This window comes from Ambystoma mexicanum, assembly GCF_040938575.1.
Source record: "Ambystoma mexicanum isolate Mex_15411 chromosome 12 unlocalized genomic scaffold, UKY_AmexF1_1 Mex_chr12_unloc.1, whole genome shotgun sequence".
Classification (NCBI taxonomy): Eukaryota; Metazoa; Chordata; class Amphibia; order Caudata; family Ambystomatidae; genus Ambystoma; species Ambystoma mexicanum.
Window position 1 is genome coordinate 12660924 of NW_027182322.1, and position 24583 is coordinate 12685506.

The following is a 24583-nucleotide window of genomic DNA, read 5'->3' on the forward strand; positions in this document are numbered from 1 at the left end:
GGCTCTGTGGCGCAATGGATAGCGCGTTGGACTTCTAAGTGAATTGGCAAAGTCATTCAAAGGTTGTGGGTTCGAATCCCACCAGAGTCGCATTTTTTACTTTCTTATTCAAACAAGGAACATTATGCATGTGAGGAATGTTTATTTTTGGCCGATGCTTTAATCTTAGTATTTGACCCAAGTTGAACCTATGTATCTAATACAGCATGCAACTGAATCAAAAGCAGTCTGCCTTCCATTGCAACAGGAACATATTGCTCATAAGCAATACAACATCACTGCCAGAAACTTTGCACTTTCCTAATGTATCCTTCCTTCAGAAACATTGTCTTTATAATAGCTGTAAATGAGATAGACCAAAAACACGACACCCTACACTCAGACATTTGTTTCTAGCGACATATAAAGTAAAATCTTCTTTCAAAGCTATTTATGGTATATTCTCTTTGTGTTTTTGTATTGTTAACCAATTGTATGGCTGCACTTTTTATCCAGTTCTTTTCTATTAAGGTATGAAATTGTTGTCCAAACGTATTCAGTTTGCAAGAAAATACAGTAATACCCTATTCTCCGAATTTATCCCTAAAGGAACAAAGGTGTAGTTCAAGGTTTCACCCAGAAGTGTGATTCTTCTACAGACATTTTATGTTTCAGAAAACAATTATTCTTTCTTGTATCCCAGAAGGCTTGATAATATGATGTGAAGTAAACACTGGATTGACAAAACTTCGATCATCCCTTAATTTACGCAAGTTGATTTTTGTCTGGCTTTGTGGCGCAATGGATAGCGCGTTGGACTTCTAAGTGAATTGGCAAAATCATTCAAAGGTTGTGGGTTCGAATCCCACCAGAATCGCATTTTTTACTTTCTAATTCAAACAAGGAACATTATGCATGTGAGGAATGTTTATTTTTGGCCGATGCTTTAATCTTAGTATTTGACCCAAGTTGAACCTATGTATCTAATACAGCATGCAACTGAATCAAAAGCAGTCTGCCTTCCATTGCAACAGGAACATATTGCTCATAAGCAATACAACATCACTGCCAGAAACTTTGCACTTTCCTAATGTATCCTTCCTTCAGAAACATTGTCTTTATAATAGCTGTAAATGAGATAGACCAAAAACACGACACCCTACACTCAGACATTTGTTTCTAGCGACATATAAAGTAAAATCTTCTTTCAAAGCTATTTATGGTATATTCTCTTTGTGTTTTTGTATTGTTAACCAATTGTATGTCTGCACTTTTTATCCAGTTCTTTTTTATTAAGGTATGAAATTGTTGTCCAAACCAATTCACTTGGCAAGACAATACTGTAATACCCTATTCTCTGAATTTCTCCCCAAGCGAACAAAGGTGCAGTTCAAGGTTTCACCCCGAACTGTGATTCTTGCTACAGACATTTAATGTTTCAGAAAACAATCATTCTTTCATGTATCCCAGAAGGCTTGATAATGTGATGTGAAGTAAACACTGGATTGACAAAACTTCGATCATCCCTTACTGTATGCAAGTGGATTTTCATCTGGCTCTGTGGCGCAATGGATAGCGCGTTGGACTTCTAAGTGAATTGGCAAAGTCATTCAAAGGTTGTGGGTTCGAATCCAACCAGAGTCGCATTTTTTACTTTCTTATTCAAATAAGGAACATTATGCATGTGAGGAATGTTTATTTTTGGCCGATGCTTTAATCTTAGTATTTCACCCAAGTTGAACCTATGTATCTAATACAGCATGCAACTGAATCAAAAGCAGTCTGCCTTCCATGGCAACAGGAACATATTGCTCATAAGCAATACAACATCACTGCCAGAAACTTTGCACTTTCCTAATGTATCCTTCCTTCAGAAACATTGTCTTTATAATAGCTGTAAATGAGATAGACCAAAAACATGACACCCTACACTCAGACATTTGTTTCTAGCGACATATAAAGTAAAATCTTCTTTCAAAGCTATTTATGGTATATTCTCTTTGTGTTTTTGTATTGTTAACCAATTGCATGTCTGCACTTTTTATCCAGTTCTTTTTTATTAAGGTATGGAAATGTTGTCCAAACGTATTCAGTTTGCAAGAAAATACAGTAATACCCTATTCTCCGAATTTATCCCTAAAGGAACAAAGGTGTAGTTCAAGGTTTCAGCCAGAAGTGTGATTCTTCTACAGACATTTTATGTTTCAGAAAACAATTATTCTTTCTTGTATCCCAGAATGCTTGATAATATGATGTGAAGTAAACACTGGATTGACAAAACTTCGATCATCCCTTAATGTACGCAAGTTAATTTTCATCTGGATCTGTGGCGGAATGGATAGCGCGTTGGACTTCTAAGTGAATTGGCAAAGTCATTCAAAGGTTGTGGGTTTGAATACCACCAGAGTTGCATTTTTTACTTTCTTATTCAAACAAGGAACATTGTGCATGTGAGGAATGTTTATTTTTGGCCGATGCTTTAATCTTAGTATTTGACCCAAGTTGAACCTATGTATCTAATACAGCATGCAACTGAATCAAAAGCAGTCTGCCTTCCATTGCAACAGGAACATATTGCTCATAAGCAATACAACATCACTACCAGAAACTTGGCACTTTTCTAATGTATCCTTCCTTCAGAAACATTGTCTTTATAATAGCTGTAAATGAGATAGACCAAAACACGACACCCTACGCTCAGACATTTGTTTCTAGCGACATATAAAGTAAAATCTTCTTTCAAAGCTATTTATGGTATATTCTCTTTGTGTTTTTGTATTGTTAACCAATTGTATGTCTGCACTTTTTATCCAGTTCTTTTTTATTAAGGTATGGAATTGTTGTCCAAACGTATTCAGTTTGCAAGAAAATACTGTAATACCCTATTCTCCGAATGTATCCCTAAAGGAACAAAGGTGTAGTTCAATGTTTCACCCAGAAGTGTGATTCTTCTACAGACATTTTATGTTTCAGAAAACAATTATTCTTTCTTGTATCCCAGAAGGCTTGATAATATGATGTGAAGTAAACACTGGATTGACAAAACTTCGATCATCCCTTAATGTACGCAACTTGATTTTCATCTGGCTCTGTGGTGCAATGGATAGCGCGTTGGACTTCTAAGTGAATTGGCAAAGTCATTCAAAGTTTGTGGGTTCGAATCCCACCAGAGTCGCATTTTTTACTTTCTTATTCAAACAAGGAACATTATGCATGTGAGGAATGTTAATTTTTGGCCGATGCTTTAATCTTAGTATTTGACCCAAGTTGAACCTATGTATCTAATACAGCATGCAACTGAATCAAAAGCAGTCTGCCTTCCATTGCAACAGGAACATATTGCTCATAAGCAATACAACATCACTACCAGAAACTTGGCACTTTTCTAATGTATCCTTCCTTCAGAAACATTGTCTTTATAATAGCTGTAAATGAGATAGACCAAAACACGACACCCTACGCTCAGACATTTGTTTCTAGCGACATATAAAGTAAAATCTTCTTTCAAAGCTATTTATGGTATATTCTCTTTGTGTTTTTGTATTGTTAACCAATTGTATGTCTGCACTTTTTATCCAGTTCTTTTTTATTAAGGTATGGAAATGTTGTCCAAACCAATTCACTTGGCAAGAAAATACTGTAATACCCTATTCTCCGAATTTATCCCTAAAGGAACAAAGGTGTAGTTCAAGGTTTCACCCAGAAGTGTGATTCTTCTACAGACATTTTATGTTTCCGAAAACAATTATTCTTTCTTGTATCCCAGAAGGCTTGATAATATGATGTGAAGTAAACACCGGATTGACAAAACTTCGATCATCCCTTAATGTACTCAAGTTGATGTGCATCTGGCTCTGTGGCGCAATGGATAGCGCGTTGGACTTCTAAGTGAATTGGCAAAGTCATTCAAAGGTTGTGGGTTCGAATCCCACCAGAGTCGCATTTTTTACTTTCTTATTCAAACAAGGAACATTATGCATGTGAGGAATGTTTATTTTTGGCCGATGCTTTAATCTTAGTATTTGACCCAAGTTGAACCTATGTATCTAATACAGCATGCAACTGAATCAAAAGCAGTCTGCCTTCCATTGCAACAGGAACATATTGCTCATAAGCAATACAACATCACTGCCAGAAACTTTGCACTTTCCTAATGTATCCTTCCTTCAGAAACATTGTCTTTATAATAGCTGTAAATGAGATAGACCAAAAACACGACACCCTACACTCAGACATTTGTTTCTAGCGACATATAAAGTAAAATCTTCTTTCAAAGCTATTTATGGTATATTCTCTTTGTGTTTTTGTATTGTTAACCAATTGTATGGCTGCACTTTTTATCCAGTTCTTTTCTATTAAGGTATGAAATTGTTGTCCAAACGTATTCAGTTTGCAAGAAAATACAGTAATACCCTATTCTCCGAATTTATCCCTAAAGGAACAAAGGTGTAGTTCAAGGTTTCACCCAGAAGTGTGATTCTTCTACAGACATTTTATGTTTCAGAAAACAATTATTCTTTCTTGTATCCCAGAAGGCTTGATAATATGATGTGAAGTAAACACTGGATTGACAAAACTTCGATCATCCCTTAATTTACGCAAGTTGATTTTTGTCTGGCTTTGTGGCGCAATGGATAGCGCGTTGGACTTCTAAGTGAATTGGCAAAATCATTCAAAGGTTGTGGGTTCGAATCCCACCAGAATCGCATTTTTTACTTTCTAATTCAAACAAGGAACATTATGCATGTGAGGAATGTTTATTTTTGGCCGATGCTTTAATCTTAGTATTTGACCCAAGTTGAACCTATGTATCTAATACAGCATGCAACTGAATCAAAAGCAGTCTGCCTTCCATTGCAACAGGAACATATTGCTCATAAGCAATACAACATCACTGCCAGAAACTTTGCACTTTCCTAATGTATCCTTCCTTCAGAAACATTGTCTTTATAATAGCTGTAAATGAGATAGACCAAAAACACGACACCCTACACTCAGACATTTGTTTCTAGCGACATATAAAGTAAAATCTTCTTTCAAAGCTATTTATGGTATATTCTCTTTGTGTTTTTGTATTGTTAACCAATTGTATGTCTGCACTTTTTATCCAGTTCTTTTTTATTAAGGTATGAAATTGTTGTCCAAACCAATTCACTTGGCAAGAAAATACTGTAATACCCTATTCTCTGAATTTCTCCCCAAGCGAACAAAGGTGCAGTTCAAGGTTTCACCCCGAACTGTGATTCTTGCTACAGACATTTAATGTTTCAGAAAACAATCATTCTTTCATGTATCCCAGAAGGCTTGATAATGTGATGTGAAGTAAACACTGGATTGACAAAACTTCGATCATCCCTTACTGTATGCAAGTGGATTTTCATCTGGCTCTGTGGCGCAATGGATAGCGCGTTGGACTTCTAAGTGAATTGGCAAAGTCATTCAAAGGTTGTGGGTTCGAATCCAACCAGAGTCGCATTTTTTACTTTCTTATTCAAATAAGGAACATTATGCATGTGAGGAATGTTTATTTTTGGCCGATGCTTTAATCTTAGTATTTCACCCAAGTTGAACCTATGTATCTAATACAGCATGCAACTGAATCAAAAGCAGTCTGCCTTCCATGGCAACAGGAACATATTGCTCATAAGCAATACAACATCACTGCCAGAAACTTTGCACTTTCCTAATGTATCCTTCCTTCAGAAACATTGTCTTTATAATAGCTGTAAATGAGATAGACCAAAAACACGACACCCTACACTCAGACATTTGTTTCTAGCGACATATAAAGTAAAATCTTCTTTCAAAGCTATTTATGGTATATTCTCTTTGTGTTTTTGTATTGTTAACCAATTGCATGTCTGCACTTTTTATCCAGTTCTTTTTTATTAAGGTATGGAAATGTTGTCCAAACGTATTCAGTTTGCAAGAAAATACAGTAATACCCTATTCTCCGAATTTATCCCTAAAGGAACAAAGGTGCAGTTCAAGGTTTCACCCCGAACTGTGATTCTTGCTACAGACATTTAATGTTTCAGAAAACAATCATCCTTTCATGTATCCCAGAAGGCTTGATAATGTGATGTGAAGTAAACACTGGATTGACAAAACTTCGATCATCCCTTACTGTATGCAAGTGGATTTTCATCTGGCTCTGTGGGGCAATGGATAGCGCGTTGGACTTCTAAGTGAATTGGCAAAGTCATTCAAAGGTTGTGGGTTAGAATCCAACCAGAGTCACATTTTTTACTTTCTTATTCAAATAAGGAACATTATGCATGTGAGGAATGTTTATTTTTGGCCGATGCTTTAATCTTAGTATTTCACCCAAGTTGAACCTATGTATCTAATACAGCATGCAACTGAATCAAAAGCAGTCTGCCTTCCATGGCAACAGGAACATATTGCTCATAAGCAATACAACATCACTGCCAGAAACTTTGCACTTTCCTAATGTATCCTTCCTCCAGAAACATTGTCTTTATAATAGCTGTAAATGAGATAGACCAAAAACATGACACCCTACACTCAGACATTTGTTTCTAGCGACATATAAAGTAAAATCTTCTTTCAAAGCTATTTATGGTATATTCTCTTTGTGTTTTTGTATTGTTAACCAATTGCATGTCTGCACTTTTTATCCAGTTCTTTTTTATTAAGGTATGGAAATGTTGTCCAAACGTATTCAGTTTGCAAGAAAATACAGTAATACCCTATTCTCCGAATTTATCCCTAAAGGAACAAAGGTGTAGTTCAAGGTTTCAGCCAGAAGTGTGATTCTTCTACAGACATTTTATGTTTCAGAAAACAATTATTCTTTCTTGTATCCCAGAATGCTTGATAATATGATGTGAAGTAAACACTGGATTGACAAAACTTCGATCATCCCTTAATGTACGTAAGTTAATTTTCATCTGGATCTGTGGCGGAATGGATAGCGCATTGGACTTCTAAGTGAATTGGCAAAGTCATTCAAAGGTTGTGGGTTTGAATACCACCAGAGTTGCATTTTTTACTTTCTTATTCAAACAAGGAACATTGTGCATGTGAGGAATGTTTATTTTTGGCCGATACTTTAATCTTAGTATTTGACCCAAGTTGAACCTATGTATCTAATACAGCATGCAACTGAATCAAAAGCAGTCTGCCTTCCATTGCAACAGGAACATATTGCTCATAAGCAATACAACATCACTACCAGAAACTTGGCACTTTTCTAATGTATCCTTCCTTCAGAAACATTGTCTTTATAATAGCTGTAAATGAGATAGACCAAAACACGACACCCTACGCTCAGACATTTGTTTCTAGCGACATATAAAGTAAAATCTTCTTTCAAAGCTATTTATGGTATATTCTCTTTGTGTTTTTGTATTGTTAACCAATTGTATGTCTGCACTTTTTATCCAGTTCTTTTTTATTAAGGTATGGAATTGTTGTCCAAACGTATTCAGTTTGCAAGAAAATACTGTAATACCCTATTCTCCGAATTTATCCCTAAAGGAACAAAGGTGTAGTTCAATGTTTCACCCAGAAGTGTGATTCTTCTACAGACATTTTATGTTTCAGAAAACAATTATTCTTTCTTGTATCCCAGAAGGCTTGATAATATGATATGAAGTAAACACTGGATTGACAAAACTTCGATCATCCCTTAATGTACGCAACTTGATTTTCATCTGGCTCTGTGGTGCAATGGATAGCGCGTTGGACTTCTAAGTGAATTGGCAAAGTCATTCAAAGTTTGTGGGTTCGAATCCCACCAGAGTCGCATTTTTTACTTTCTTATTCAAACAAGGAACATTATGCATGTGAGGAATGTTTATTTTTGGCCGATGCTTTAATCTTAGTATTTGACCCAAGTTGAACCTATGTATCTAATACAGCATGCAACTGAATCAAAAGCAGTCTGCCTTCCATTGCAACAGGAACATATTGCTCATAAGCAATACAACATCACTACCAGACACTTGGCACTTTTCTAATGTATCCTTCCTTCAGAAACATTGTCTTTATAATAGCTGTAAATGAGATAGACCAAAACACGACACCCTACGCTCAGACATTTGTTTCTAGCGACATATAAAGTAAAATCTTCTTTCAAAGCTATTTATGGTATATTCTCTTTGTGTTTTTGTATTGTTAACCAATTGTATGTCTGCACTTTTTATCCAGTTCTTTTTTATTAAGGTATGAAATTGTTGTCCAAACCAATTCACTTGGCAAGAAAATACTGTAATACCCTATTCTCTGAATTTCTCCCCAAGCGAACAAAGGTGTAGTTCAAGGTTTCACCCCGAACTGTGATTCTTGCTACAGACATTTAATGTTTCAGAAAACAATCATTCTTTCATGTATCCCAGAAGGCTTGATAATGTGATGTGAAGTAAACACTGGATTGACAAAACTTCGATCATCCCTTACTGTATGCAAGTGGATTTTCATCTGGCTCTGTGGCGCAATGGATAGCGCGTTGGACTTCTAAGTGAATTGGCAAAGTCATTCAAAGGTTGTGGGTTCGAATCCAACCAGAGTCGCATTTTTTACTTTCTTATTCAAATAAGGAACATTATGCATGTGAGGAATGTTTATTTTTGGCCGATGCTTTAATCTTAGTATTTGACCCAAGTTGAACCTATGTATCTAATACAGCATGCAACTGAATCAAAAGCAGTCTGCCTTCCATTGCAACAGGAACATATTGCTCATAAGCAATACAACATCACTACCAGAAACTTGGCACTTTTCTAATGTATCCTTCCTTCAGAAACATTGTCTTTATAATAGCTGTAAATGAGATAGACCAAAACACGACACCCTACGCTCAGACATTTGTTTCTAGCGACATATAAAGTAAAATCTTCTTTCAAAGCTATTTATGGTATATTCTCTTTGTGTTTTTGTATTGTTAACCAATTGTATGTCTGCACTTTTTATCCAGTTCTTTTTTATTAAGGTATGGAATTGTTGTCCAAACGTATTCAGTTTGCAAGAAAATACTGTAATACCCTATTCTCCGAATGTATCCCTAAAGGAACAAAGGTGTAGTTCAATGTTTCACCCAGAAGTGTGATTCTTCTACAGACATTTTATGTTTCAGAAAACAATTATTCTTTCTTGTATCCCAGAAGGCTTGATAATATGATGTGAAGTAAACACTGGATTGACAAAACTTCGATCATCCCTTAATGTACGCAACTTGATTTTCATCTGGCTCTGTGGTGCAATGGATAGCGCGTTGGACTTCTAAGTGAATTGGCAAAGTCATTCAAAGTTTGTGGGTTCGAATCCCACCAGAGTCGCATTTTTTACTTTCTTATTCAAACAAGGAACATTATGCATGTGAGGAATGTTAATTTTTGGCCGATGCTTTAATCTTAGTATTTGACCCAAGTTGAACCTATGTATCTAATACAGCATGCAACTGAATCAAAAGCAGTCTGCCTTCCATTGCAACAGGAACATATTGCTCATAAGCAATACAACATCACTACCAGAAACTTGGCACTTTTCTAATGTATCCTTCCTTCAGAAACATTGTCTTTATAATAGCTGTAAATGAGATAGACCAAAACACGACACCCTACGCTCAGACATTTGTTTCTAGCGACATATAAAGTAAAATCTTCTTTCAAAGCTATTTATGGTATATTCTCTTTGTGTTTTTGTATTGTTAACCAATTGTATGTCTGCACTTTTTATCCAGTTCTTTTTTATTAAGGTATGGAAATGTTGTCCAAACCAATTCACTTGGCAAGAAAATACTGTAATACCCTATTCTCCGAATTTATCCCTAAAGGAACAAAGGTGTAGTTCAAGGTTTCACCCAGAAGTGTGATTCTTCTACAGACATTTTATGTTTCCGAAAACAATTATTCTTTCTTGTATCCCAGAAGGCTTGATAATATGATGTGAAGTAAACACCGGATTGACAAAACTTCGATCATCCCTTAATGTACTCAAGTTGATGTGCATCTGGCTCTGTGGCGCAATGGATAGCGCGTTGGACTTCTAAGTGAATTGGCAAAGTCATTCAAAGGTTGTGGGTTCGAATCCCACCAGAGTCGCATTTTTTACTTTCTTATTCAAACAAGGAACATTATGCATGTGAGGAATGTTTATTTTTGGCCGATGCTTTAATCTTAGTATTTGACCCAAGTTGAACCTATGTATCTAATACAGCATGCAACTGAATCAAAAGCAGTCTGCCTTCCATTGCAACAGGAACATATTGCTCATAAGCAATACAACATCACTGCCAGAAACTTTGCACTTTCCTAATGTATCCTTCCTTCAGAAACATTGTCTTTATAATAGCTGTAAATGAGATAGACCAAAAACACGACACCCTACACTCAGACATTTGTTTCTAGCGACATATAAAGTAAAATCTTCTTTCAAAGCTATTTATGGTATATTCTCTTTGTGTTTTTGTATTGTTAACCAATTGTATGGCTGCACTTTTTATCCAGTTCTTTTCTATTAAGGTATGAAATTGTTGTCCAAACGTATTCAGTTTGCAAGAAAATACAGTAATACCCTATTCTCCGAATTTATCCCTAAAGGAACAAAGGTGTAGTTCAAGGTTTCACCCAGAAGTGTGATTCTTCTACAGACATTTTATGTTTCAGAAAACAATTATTCTTTCTTGTATCCCAGAAGGCTTGATAATATGATGTGAAGTAAACACTGGATTGACAAAACTTCGATCATCCCTTAATTTACGCAAGTTGATTTTTGTCTGGCTTTGTGGCGCAATGGATAGCGCGTTGGACTTCTAAGTGAATTGGCAAAATCATTCAAAGGTTGTGGGTTCGAATCCCACCAGAATCGCATTTTTTACTTTCTAATTCAAACAAGGAACATTATGCATGTGAGGAATGTTTATTTTTGGCCGATGCTTTAATCTTAGTATTTGACCCAAGTTGAACCTATGTATCTAATACAGCATGCAACTGAATCAAAAGCAGTCTGCCTTCCATTGCAACAGGAACATATTGCTCATAAGCAATACAACATCACTGCCAGAAACTTTGCACTTTCCTAATGTATCCTTCCTTCAGAAACATTGTCTTTATAATAGCTGTAAATGAGATAGACCAAAAACACGACACCCTACACTCAGACATTTGTTTCTAGCGACATATAAAGTAAAATCTTCTTTCAAAGCTATTTATGGTATATTCTCTTTGTGTTTTTGTATTGTTAACCAATTGTATGTCTGCACTTTTTATCCAGTTCTTTTTTATTAAGGTATGAAATTGTTGTCCAAACCAATTCACTTGGCAAGACAATACTGTAATACCCTATTCTCTGAATTTCTCCCCAAGCGAACAAAGGTGCAGTTCAAGGTTTCACCCCGAACTGTGATTCTTGCTACAGACATTTAATGTTTCAGAAAACAATCATTCTTTCATGTATCCCAGAAGGCTTGATAATGTGATGTGAAGTAAACACTGGATTGACAAAACTTCGATCATCCCTTACTGTATGCAAGTGGATTTTCATCTGGCTCTGTGGCGCAATGGATAGCGCGTTGGACTTCTAAGTGAATTGGCAAAGTCATTCAAAGGTTGTGGGTTCGAATCCAACCAGAGTCGCATTTTTTACTTTCTTATTCAAATAAGGAACATTATGCATGTGAGGAATGTTTATTTTTGGCCGATGCTTTAATCTTAGTATTTCACCCAAGTTGAACCTATGTATCTAATACAGCATGCAACTGAATCAAAAGCAGTCTCCCTTCCATGGCAACAGGAACATATTGCTCATAAGCAATACAACATCACTGCCAGAAACTTTGCACTTTCCTAATGTATCCTTCCTTCAGAAACATTGTCTTTATAATAGCTGTAAATGAGATAGACCAAAAACATGACACCCTACACTCAGACATTTGTTTCTAGCGACATATAAAGTAAAATCTTCTTTCAAAGCTATTTATGGTATATTCTCTTTGTGTTTTTGTATTGTTAACCAATTGCATGTCTGCACTTTTTATCCAGTTCTTTTTTATTAAGGTATGGAAATGTTGTCCAAACGTATTCAGTTTGCAAGAAAATACAGTAATACCCTATTCTCCGAATTTATCCCTAAAGGAACAAAGGTGTAGTTCAAGGTTTCAGCCAGAAGTGTGATTCTTCTACAGACATTTTATGTTTCAGAAAACAATTATTCTTTCTTGTATCCCAGAATGCTTGATAATATGATGTGAAGTAAACACTGGATTGACAAAACTTCGATCATCCCTTAATGTACGCAAGTTAATTTTCATCTGGATCTGTGGCGGAATGGATAGCGCGTTGGACTTCTAAGTGAATTGGCAAAGTCATTCAAAGGTTGTGGGTTTGAATACCACCAGAGTTGCATTTTTTACTTTCTTATTCAAACAAGGAACATTGTGCATGTGAGGAATGTTTATTTTTGGCCGATGCTTTAATCTTAGTATTTGACCCAAGTTGAACCTATGTATCTAATACAGCATGCAACTGAATCAAAAGCAGTCTGCCTTCCATTGCAACAGGAACATATTGCTCATAAGCAATACAACATCACTACCAGAAACTTGGCACTTTTCTAATGTATCCTTCCTTCAGAAACATTGTCTTTATAATAGCTGTAAATGAGATAGACCAAAACACGACACCCTACGCTCAGACATTTGTTTCTAGCGACATATAAAGTAAAATCTTCTTTCAAAGCTATTTATGGTATATTCTCTTTGTGTTTTTGTATTGTTAACCAATTGTATGTCTGCACTTTTTATCCAGTTCTTTTTTATTAAGGTATGGAATTGTTGTCCAAACGTATTCAGTTTGCAAGAAAATACTGTAATACCCTATTCTCCGAATGTATCCCTAAAGGAACAAAGGTGTAGTTCAATGTTTCACCCAGAAGTGTGATTCTTCTACAGACATTTTATGTTTCAGAAAACAATTATTCTTTCTTGTATCCCAGAAGGCTTGATAATATGATGTGAAGTAAACACTGGATTGACAAAACTTCGATCATCCCTTAATGTACGCAACTTGATTTTCATCTGGCTCTGTGGTGCAATGGATAGCGCGTTGGACTTCTAAGTGAATTGGCAAAGTCATTCAAAGTTTGTGGGTTCGAATCCCACCAGAGTCGCATTTTTTACTTTCTTATTCAAACAAGGAACATTATGCATGTGAGGAATGTTAATTTTTGGCCGATGCTTTAATCTTAGTATTTGACCCAAGTTGAACCTATGTATCTAATACAGCATGCAACTGAATCAAAAGCAGTCTGCCTTCCATTGCAACAGGAACATATTGCTCATAAGCAATACAACATCACTACCAGAAACTTGGCACTTTTCTAATGTATCCTTCCTTCAGAAACATTGTCTTTATAATAGCTGTAAATGAGATATACCAAAACACGACACCCTACGCTCAGACATTTGTTTCTAGCGACATATAAAGTAAAATCTTCTTTCAAAGCTATTTATGGTATATTCTCTTTGTGTTTTTGTATTGTTAACCAATTGTATGTCTGCACTTTTTATCCAGTTCTTTTTTATTAAGGTATGGAAATGTTGTCCAAACCAATTCACTTGGCAAGAAAATACTGTAATACCCTATTCTCCGAATTTATCCCTAAAGGAACAAAGGTGTAGTTCAAGGTTTCACCCAGAAGTGTGATTCTTCTACAGACATTTTATGTTTCCGAAAACAATTATTCTTTCTTGTATCCCAGAAGGCTTGATAATATGATGTGAAGTAAACACCGGATTGACAAAACTTCGATCATCCCTTAATGTACTCAAGTTGATGTGCATCTGGCTCTGTGGCGCAATGGATAGCGCGTTGGACTTCTAAGTGAATTGGCAAAGTCATTCAAAGGTTGTGGGTTCGAATCCCACCAGAGTCGCATTTTTTACTTTCTTATTCAAACAAGGAACATTATGCATGTGAGGAATGTTTATTTTTGGCCGATGCTTTAATCTTAGTATTTGACCCAAGTTGAACCTATGTATCTAATACAGCATGCAACTGAATCAAAAGCAGTCTGCCTTCCATTGCAACAGGAACATATTGCTCATAAGCAATACAACATCACTGCCAGAAACTTTGCACTTTCCTAATGTATCCTTCCTTCAGAAACATTGTCTTTATAATAGCTGTAAATGAGATAGACCAAAAACACGACACCCTACACTCAGACATTTGTTTCTAGCGACATATAAAGTAAAATCTTCTTTCAAAGCTATTTATGGTATATTCTCTTTGTGTTTTTGTATTGTTAACCAATTGTATGGCTGCACTTTTTATCCAGTTCTTTTCTATTAAGGTATGAAATTGTTGTCCAAACGTATTCAGTTTGCAAGAAAATACAGTAATACCCTATTCTCCGAATTTATCCCTAAAGGAACAAAGGTGTAGTTCAAGGTTTCACCCAGAAGTGTGATTCTTCTACAGACATTTTATGTTTCAGAAAACAATTATTCTTTCTTGTATCCCAGAAGGCTTGATAATATGATGTGAAGTAAACACTGGATTGACAAAACTTCGATCATCCCTTAATTTACGCAAGTTGATTTTTGTCTGGCTTTGTGGCGCAATGGATAGCGCGTTGGACTTCTAAGTGAATTGGCAAAATCATTCAAAGGTTGTGGGTTCGAATCCCACCAGAATCGCATTTTTTACTTTCTAATTCAAACAAGGAACATTATGCATGTGAGGAATGTTTATTTTTGGCCGATGCTTTAATCTTAGTATTTGACCCAAGTTGAACCTATGTATCTAATACAGCATGCAACTGAATCAAAAGCAGTCTGCCTTCCATTGCAACAGGAACATATTGCTCATAAGCAATACAACATCACTGCCAGAAACTTTGCACTTTCCTAATGTATCCTTCCTTCAGAAACATTGTCTTTATAATAGCTGTAAATGAGATAGACCAAAAACACGACACCCTACACTCAGACATTTGTTTCTAGCGACATATAAAGTAAAATCTTCTTTCAAAGCTATTTATGGTATATTCTCTTTGTGTTTTTGTATTGTTAACCAATTGTATGTCTGCACTTTTTATCCAGTTCTTTTTTATTAAGGTATGAAATTGTTGTCCAAACCAATTCACTTGGCAAGAAAATACTGTAATACCCTATTCTCTGAATTTCTCCCCAAGCGAACAAAGGTGCAGTTCAAGGTTTCACCCCGAACTGTGATTCTTGCTACAGACATTTAATGTTTCAGAAAACAATCATTCTTTCATGTATCCCAGAAGGCTTGATAATGTGATGTGAAGTAAACACTGGATTGACAAAACTTCGATCATCCCTTACTGTATGCAAGTGGATTTTCATCTGGCTCTGTGGCGCAATGGATAGCGCGTTGGACTTCTAAGTGAATTGGCAAAGTCATTCAAAGGTTGTGGGTTCGAATCCAACCAGAGTCGCATTTTTTACTTTCTTATTCAAATAAGGAACATTATGCATGTGAGGAATGTTTATTTTTGGCCGATGCTTTAATCTTAGTATTTCACCCAAGTTGAACCTATGTATCTAATACAGCATGCAACTGAATCAAAAGCAGTCTGCCTTCCATGGCAACAGGAACATATTGCTCATAAGCAATACAACATCACTGCCAGAAACTTTGCACTTTCCTAATGTATCCTTCCTTCAGAAACATTGTCTTTATAATAGCTGTAAATGAGATAGACCAAAAACACGACACCCTACACTCAGACATTTGTTTCTAGCGACATATAAAGTAAAATCTTCTTTCAAAGCTATTTATGGTATATTCTCTTTGTGTTTTTGTATTGTTAACCAATTGCATGTCTGCACTTTTTATCCAGTTCTTTTTTATTAAGGTATGGAAATGTTGTCCAAACGTATTCAGTTTGCAAGAAAATACAGTAATACCCTATTCTCCGAATTTATCCCTAAAGGAACAAAGGTGCAGTTCAAGGTTTCACCCCGAACTGTGATTCTTGCTACAGACATTTAATGTTTCAGAAAACAATCATCCTTTCATGTATCCCAGAAGGCTTGATAATGTGATGTGAAGTAAACACTGGATTGACAAAACTTCGATCATCCCTTACTGTATGCAAGTGGATTTTCATCTGGCTCTGTGGGGCAATGGATAGCGCGTTGGACTTCTAAGTGAATTGGCAAAGTCATTCAAAGGTTGTGGGTTAGAATCCAACCAGAGTCACATTTTTTACTTTCTTATTCAAATAAGGAACATTATGCATGTGAGGAATGTTTATTTTTGGCCGATGCTTTAATCTTAGTATTTCACCCAAGTTGAACCTATGTATCTAATACAGCATGCAACTGAATCAAAAGCAGTCTGCCTTCCATGGCAACAGGAACATATTGCTCATAAGCAATACAACATCACTGCCAGAAACTTTGCACTTTCCTAATGTATCCTTCCTCCAGAAACATTGTCTTTATAATAGCTGTAAATGAGATAGACCAAAAACATGACACCCTACACTCAGACATTTGTTTCTAGCGACATATAAAGTAAAATCTTCTTTCAAAGCTATTTATGGTATATTCTCTTTGTGTTTTTGTATTGTTAACCAATTGCATGTCTGCACTTTTTATCCAGTTCTTTTTTATTAAGGTATGGAAATGTTGTCCAAACGTATTCAGTTTGCAAGAAAATACAGTAATACCCTATTCTCCGAATTTATCCCTAAAGGAACAAAGGTGTAGTTCAAGGTTTCAGCCAGAAGTGTGATTCTTCTACAGACATTTTATGTTTCAGAAAACAATTATTCTTTCTTGTATCCCAGAATGCTTGATAATATGATGTGAAGTAAACACTGGATTGACAAAACTTCGATCATCCCTTAATGTACGTAAGTTAATTTTCATCTGGATCTGTGGCGGAATGGATAGCGCATTGGACTTCTAAGTGAATTGGCAAAGTCATTCAAAGGTTGTGGGTTTGAATACCACCAGAGTTGCATTTTTTACTTTCTTATTCAAACAAGGAACATTGTGCATGTGAGGAATGTTTATTTTTGGCCGATACTTTAATCTTAGTATTTGACCCAAGTTGAACCTATGTATCTAATACAGCATGCAACTGAATCAAAAGCAGTCTGCCTTCCATTGCAACAGGAACATATTGCTCATAAGCAATACAACATCACTACCAGAAACTTGGCACTTTTCTAATGTATCCTTCCTTCAGAAACATTGTCTTTATAATAGCTGTAAATGAGATAGACCAAAACACGACACCCTACGCTCAGACATTTGTTTCTAGCGACATATAAAGTAAAATCTTCTTTCAAAGCTATTTATGGTATATTCTCTTTGTGTTTTTGTATTGTTAACCAATTGTATGTCTGCACTTTTTATCCAGTTCTTTTTTATTAAGGTATGGAATTGTTGTCCAAACGTATTCAGTTTGCAAGAAAATACTGTAATACCCTATTCTCCGAATTTATCCCTAAAGGAACAAAGGTGTAGTTCAATGTTTCACCCAGAAGTGTGATTCTTCTACAGACATTTTATGTTTCAGAAAACAATTATTCTTTCTTGTATCCCAGAAGGCTTGATAATATGATATGAAGTAAACACTGGATTGACAAAACTTCGATCATCCCTTAATGTACGCAACTTGATTTTCATCTGGCTCTGTGGTGCAATGGATAGCGCGTTGGACTTCTAAGTGAATTGGCAAAGTCATTCAAAGTTTGTGGGTTCGAATCCCACCAGAGTCGCATTTTTTACTTTCTTATTCAAACAAGGAACATTATGCATGTGAGGAATGTTTATTTTTGGCCGATGCTTTAATCTTAGTATTTGACCCAAGTTGAACCTATGTATCTAATACAGCATGCAACTGAATCAAAAGCAGTCTGCCTTCCATTGCAACAGGAACATATTGCTCATAAGCAATACAACATCACTACCAGACACTTGGCACTTTTCTAATGTATCCTTCCTTCAGAAACATTGTCTTTATAATAGCTGTAAATGAGATAGACCAAAACACGACACCCTACGCTCAGACATTTGTTTCTAGCGACATATAAAGTAAAATCTTCTTTCAAAGCTATTTATGGTATATTCTCTTTGTGTTTTTGTATTGTTAACCAATTGTATGTCTGCACTTTTTATCCAGTTCTTTTTTATTAAGGTATGGAAATGTTGTCCAAAACAATTCACTTGGCAAGAAAATACTGTAATACCCTATTCTCCGAATTTATCCCTAAAGGAACAAAGGTGTAGTTCAAGGTTTCACCCAGAAGTGTGATTCTTCTACAGACATTTTATGTTTCAGAAAACAATTATTCTTTCTTGTATCCCAGAAGGCTTGATAATATGATGTGAAGTAAACACTGGATTGACAAAACCTCGATCATCCCCTGATGTACGCAAGTTGATTGTCATCTGGCTCTGTGGCGCAATGGATAGCGCGTTGGACTTCTAAGTGAATTGGCAAAGTCATTCAAAGGTTGTGGGTTCGAATCCCACCAGAGTCGCATTTTTTACTTTCTTATTCAAACAAGGAACATTATGCATGTGAGGAATGTTTATTTTTGGCCGATGCTTTAATCTTAGTATTTGACCCAAGTTGAACCTATGTATCTAATACAGCATGCAACTGAATCAAAAGCAGTCTGCCTTCCATTGCAACAGGAACATATTGCTCATAAGCAATACAACATCACTGCCAGAAACTTTGCACTTTCCTAATGTATCCTTCCTTCAGAAACATTGTCTTTATAATAGCTGTAAATGAGATAGACCAAAAACACGACACCCTACACTCAGACATTTGTTTCTAGCGACATATAAAGTAAAATCTTCTTTCAAAGCTATTTATGGTATATTCTCTTTGTGTTTTTGTATTGTTAACCAATTGTATGGCTGCACTTTTTATCCAGTTCTTTTTTATTAAGGTATGGAATTGTTGTCCAAACGTATTCAGTTTGCAAGAAAATACAGTAATACCCTATTCTCCGAATTTATCCCTAAAGGAACAAAGGTGTAGTTCAAGGTTGCACCCAGAAGTGTGATTCTTCTACAGACATTTTATTTTTCAGAAAACAATTATTCTTTCTTGTATCCCAGAAGGCTTGATAATATGATGTGAAGTAAACACTGGATTGACAAAACTTCGATCACCCCTTAATGTACGCAAGTTGATTTTCATCTGGCTCTGTGGCGCAATGGATAGCGCGTTGGACTTCTAAGTGAATTGGCAAAGTCATTCAAAGGTTGTGGGCTCGAATCCCACCAGAGTCGCATTTTTTACTTTCTAATTCAAACAAGGAACATTATGCATGTGAGGAATGTTTATTTTTGGCCGATGCTTTAATCTTAGTATTTGACCCAAGTTGAACCTATGTATCTAATACAGCATGCAACTGAATCAAAAGCAGTCTGCCTTCCATTGCAACAGGAACATATTGCTCATAAGCAATACAACATCACTGCCAGAAACTTTGCACTTTCCTAATGTATCCTTCCTTCAGAAACATTGTCTTTATAATAGCTGTAAATGAGATAGACCAAAAACACAACACCCTACACTCAGACATTTTTTTCTAGCGACATATAAAGTAAAATCTTCTTTCAAAGCTATTTATGGTATATTCTCTTTGTGTTTTTGTATTGTTAACCAATTGTATGGCTGCACTTTTTATCCAGTTCTTTTTTATTAAGGTATGGAATTGTTGTCCAAACGTATTCAGTTTGCAAGAAAATACAGTAATACCCTATTCTCCGAATTTATCCCTAAAGGAACAAAGGTGTAGTTCAAGGTTTCACCCAGAAGTGTGATTCTTCTACAGACATTTTATGTTTCAGAAAACAATTATTCTTTCTTGTATCCCAGAAGGCTTGATAATATGATGTGAAGTAAACACTGGATTGACAAAACTTCGATCATCCCTTAATGTACGCAAGTTGATTTTCACCTGGCTCTGTGGCGCAATGGATAGCGCGTTGGACTTCTAAGTGAATTGGCAAAGTCATTCAAAGGTTGTGGGTTCGAATCCCACCAGAGTCGTATTTTTTACTTTCTTATTCAAACAAGGAACATTATGCATGTGAGGAATGTTTATTTTTGGCCGATGCTTTAATCTTAGTATTTGACCCGAGTTGAACCAATGTATCTAATACAGCATGCAACTGAATCAAAAGCAGTCTGCCTTCCATTGCAACAGGAACATATTGCTCATAAGGAATACAACATCACTGCCAAAAACTTTGCACTTTCCTAATGTATCCTTCCTTCAGAAACATTGTCTTTATAATAGCTGTAAATGAGATAGACCAAAAACACGACACCCTACACTCAGACATTTGTTTCTAGCGACATATAAAGTAAAATCTTCTTTCAAAGCTATTTATGGTATATTCTCTTTGTGTTTTTGTATTGTTAACCAATTGTATGGCTGCACTTTTTATCCAGTTCTTTTTTATTAAGGTATGGAATTGTTGTCCAAACGTATTCAGTTTGCAAGAAAATACAGTAATACCCTATTCTCCGAATTTATCCCTAAAGGAACAAAGGTGTAGTTCAAGGTTGCACCCAGAAGTGTGATTCTTCTACAGACATTTTATTTTTCAGAAAACAATTATTCTTTCTTGTATCCCAGAAGGCTTGATAATATGATGTGAAGTAAACACTGGATTGACAAAACTTCGATCACCCCTTAATGTACGCAAGTTGATTTTCATCTGGCTCTGTGGCGCAATAGATAGCGCGTTGGACTTCTAAGTGAATTGGCAAAGTCATTCAAAGGTTGTGGGCTCGAATCCCACCAGAGTCGCATTTTTTACTTTCTAATTCAAACAAGGAACATTATGCATGTGAGGAATGTTTATTTTTGGCCGATGCTTTAATCTTAGTATTTGACCCAAGTTGAACCTATGTATCTAATACAGCATGCAACTGAATCAAAAGCAGTCTGCCTTCCATTGCAACAGGAACATATTGCTCATAAGCAATACAACATCACTGCCAGAAACTTGGCACTTTTCTAATGTATCCTTCCTTCAGAAACATTGTCTTTATAATAGCTGTAAATGAGATAGACCAAAACACGACACCCTACACTCAGACATTTGTTTCTAGCGACATATAAAGTAAAATCTTCTTTCAAAGCTATTTATGGTATATTCTCTTTGTGTTTTTGTATTGTTAACCAATTGTATGGCTGCACTTTTTATCCAGTTCTTTTTTATTAAGGTATGGAATTGTTGTCCAAACGTATTCAGTTTGCAAGAAAATACAGTAATACCCTATTCTCCGAATTTATCCCTAAAGGAACAAAGGTGTAGTTCAAGGTTTCACCCAGAAGTGTGATTCTTCTACAGACATTTTATGTTTCAGAAAACAATTATTCTTTCTTGTATCCCAGAAGGCTTGATAATATGATGTGAAGTAAACACTGGATTGACAAAACCTCGATCATCCCCTGATGTACGCAAGTTGATTGTCATCTGGCTCTGTGGCGCAATGGATAGCGCGTTGGACTTCTAAGTGAATTGGCAAAGTCATTCAAAGGTTGTGGGTTCGAATCCCACCAGAGTCGCATTTTTTACTTTCTTTTTCAAACAAGGAACATTATGCATGTGAGGAATGTTTATTTTTGGCCGATGCTTTAATCTTAGTATTTGACCCAAGTTGAACCTATGTATCTAATACAGCATGCAACTGAATCAAAAGCAGTCTGCCTTCCATTGCAACAGGAACATATTGCTCATAAGCAATACAACATCACTGCCAGAAACTTTGCACTTTCCTAATGTATCCTTCCTTCAGAAACATTGTCTTTATAATAGCTGTAAATGAGATAGACCAAAAACACGACACCCTACACTCAGACATTTGTTTCTAGCGACATATAAAGTAAAATCTTCTTTCAAAGCTATTTATGGTATATTCTCTTTGTGTTTTTGTATTGTTAACCAATTGTATGGCTGCACTTTTTATCCAGTTCTTTTTTATTAAGGTATGGAATTGTTGTCCAAACGTATTCAGTTGGCAAGAAAATACTGTTATACCCTATTCTCTGAATTTCTCCCCAAGCGAACAAAGGTGCAGTTCAAGGTTTCACACAGAAGTGTGATTCTTGCTACAGACATTTCATGTTTCAGAAAACAATCATTCTTTCATGTATCCCAGAAGGCTTGATAATATGATGTGAAGTAAACATTGGATTGACAAAACTTCGATCATCCCTTACTGTACGCAAGTGGATTTTTATCTGGCTCTGTGGAGCAATGGATAGCGCGTTGGACTTCTAAGTGAATTTGCAAAGTCATTCAAAGGTTGTGGGTTTGAATCCCACCAGAGTCGCATTTTTTACTTTCTTATTCAAACAAGGAACATTATGCATGTGAGGAATGTCTATTTTTGGCCGATGCTTTAATCTTAGTATTTGACCCAAGTTGAACCTATGTATCTAATACAGCATGCAACTGAATCAAAAGCAGTCTGCCTTCCATTGCAACAGGAACATATTGCTCATAAGCAATACAACATCACTGCCAGAAACTTTGCACTTTCCTAATGTATCCTTCCTTCAGAAACATTGTCTTTATAATAGCTGTAAATGAGATAGACCAAAAACACGACACCCTACACTCAGACATTTGTTTCTAGCGACATATAAAGTAAAATCTTCTTTCAAAGCTATTTATGGTATATTCTCTTTGTGTTTTTGTATTGTTAACCAATTGTATGGCTGCACTTTTTATCCAGTTCTTTTCTATTAAGGTATGAAATTGTTGTCCAAACGTATTCAGTTTGCAAGAAAATACAGTAATACCCTATTCTCCGAATTTATCCCTAAAGGAACAAAGGTGTAGTTCAAGGTTTCACCCAGAAGTGTGATTCTTCTACAGACATTTTATGTTTCAGAAAACAATTATTCTTTCTTGTATCCCAGAAGGCTTGATAATATGATGTGAAGTAAACACTGGATTGACAAAACTTCGATCATCCCTTAATTTACGCAAGTTGATTTTTGTCTGGCTCTGTGGCGCAATGGATAGCGCGTTGGACTTCTAAGTGAATTGGCAAAATCATTCAAAGGTTGTGGGTTCGAATCCCACCAGAATCGCATTTTTTACTTTCTAATTCAAACAAGGAACATTATGCATGTGAGGAATGTTTATTTTTGGCCGATGCTTTAATCTTAGTATTTGACCCAAGTTGAACCTATGTATCTAATACAGCATGCAACTGAATCAAAAGCAGTCTGCCTTCCATTGCAACAGGAACATATTGCTCATAAGCAATACAACATCACTGCCAGAAACTTTGCACTTTCCTAATGTATCCTTCCTTCAGAAACATTGTCTTTATAATAGCTGTAAATGAGATAGACCAAAAACACGACACCCTACACTCAGACATTTGTTTCTAGCGACATATAAAGTAAAATCTTCTTTCAAAGCTATTTATGGTATATTCTCTTTGTGTTTTTGTATTGTTAACCAATTGTATGTCTGCACTTTTTATCCAGTTCTTTTTTATTAAGGTATGAAATTGTTGTCCAAACCAATTCACTTGGCAAGAAAATACTGTAATACCCTATTCTCTGAATTTCTCCCCAAGCGAACAAAGGTGCAGTTCAAGGTTTCACCCCGAACTGTGATTCTTGCTACAGACATTTAATGTTTCAGAAAACAATCATTCTTTCATGTATCCCAGAAGGCTTGATAATGTGATGTGAAGTAAACACTGGATTGACAAAACTTCGATCATCCCTTACTGTATGCAAGTGGATTTTCATCTGGCTCTGTGGCGCAATGGATAGCGCGTTGGACTTCTAAGTGAATTGGCAAAGTCATTCAAAGGTTGTGGGTTAGAATCCAACCAGAGTCACATTTTTTACTTTCTTATTCAAATAAGGAACATTATGCATGTGAGGAATGTTTATTTTTGGCCGATGCTTTAATCTTAGTATTTCACCCAAGTTGAACCTATGTATCTAATACAGCATGCAACTGAATCAAAAGCAGTCTGCCTTCCATGGCAACAGGAACATATTGCTCATAAGCAATACAACATCACTGCCAGAAACTTTGCACTTTCCTAATGTATCCTTCCTTCAGAAACATTGTCTTTATAATAGCTGTAAATGAGATAGACCAAAAACACGACACCCTACACTCAGACATTTGTTTCTAGCGACATATAAAGTAAAATCTTCTTTCAAAGCTATTTATGGTATATTCTCTTTGTGTTTTTGTATTGTTAACCAATTGTATGGCTGCACTTTTTATCCAGTTCTTTTTTATTAAGGTATGGAATTGTTGTCCAAACGTATTCAGTTTGCAAGAAAATACAGTAATACCCTATTCTCCGAATTTATCCCTAAAGGAACAAAGGTGTAGTTCAAGGTTGCACCCAGAAGTGTGATTCTTCTACAGACATTTTATTTTTCAGAAAACAATTATTCTTTCTTGTATCCCAGAAGGCTTGATAATATGATGTGAAGTAAACACTGGATTGACAAAACTTCGATCACCCCTTAATGTACGCAAGTTGATTTTCATCTGGCTCTGTGGCGCAATAGATAGCGCGTTGGACTTCTAAGTGAATTGGCAAAGTCATTCAAAGGTTGTGGGCTC

The 24583-nt window shown here is 35.9% G+C and overlaps 7 non-coding genes across 7 annotated transcripts; all 7 read left to right on the top strand.

Annotated features, from left to right (window-relative positions):
* Positions 1 to 90, top strand: TRNAR-UCU (transfer RNA arginine (anticodon UCU)). Its single transcript is given in 2 exon segments — positions 1 to 37; positions 55 to 90. It is a non-coding gene; the product is annotated as a tRNA-Arg (tRNA).
* Positions 91 to 3829: 3739 nt separating this feature from the next.
* Positions 3830 to 3919, top strand: TRNAR-UCU (transfer RNA arginine (anticodon UCU)). Its single transcript is given in 2 exon segments — positions 3830 to 3866; positions 3884 to 3919. It is a non-coding gene; the product is annotated as a tRNA-Arg (tRNA).
* Positions 3920 to 9956: 6037 nt separating this feature from the next.
* Positions 9957 to 10046, top strand: TRNAR-UCU (transfer RNA arginine (anticodon UCU)). The gene is given in 2 exon segments: positions 9957 to 9993; positions 10011 to 10046. It is a non-coding gene; the product is annotated as a tRNA-Arg (tRNA).
* A 3739-nt stretch (positions 10047 to 13785) lies between these two features.
* Positions 13786 to 13875, top strand: TRNAR-UCU (transfer RNA arginine (anticodon UCU)). Its single transcript is given in 2 exon segments — positions 13786 to 13822; positions 13840 to 13875. It is a non-coding gene; the product is annotated as a tRNA-Arg (tRNA).
* A 4506-nt stretch (positions 13876 to 18381) lies between these two features.
* On the top strand, positions 18382 to 18471 carry TRNAR-UCU (transfer RNA arginine (anticodon UCU)). The gene is given in 2 exon segments: positions 18382 to 18418; positions 18436 to 18471. It is a non-coding gene; the product is annotated as a tRNA-Arg (tRNA).
* A 1442-nt stretch (positions 18472 to 19913) lies between these two features.
* TRNAR-UCU (transfer RNA arginine (anticodon UCU)) lies at positions 19914 to 20003 on the top strand. The gene is given in 2 exon segments: positions 19914 to 19950; positions 19968 to 20003. It is a non-coding gene; the product is annotated as a tRNA-Arg (tRNA).
* A 1441-nt stretch (positions 20004 to 21444) lies between these two features.
* Positions 21445 to 21534, top strand: TRNAR-UCU (transfer RNA arginine (anticodon UCU)). The gene is given in 2 exon segments: positions 21445 to 21481; positions 21499 to 21534. It is a non-coding gene; the product is annotated as a tRNA-Arg (tRNA).
* The last annotated feature ends 3049 nt before the right edge of the window (positions 21535 to 24583 follow it).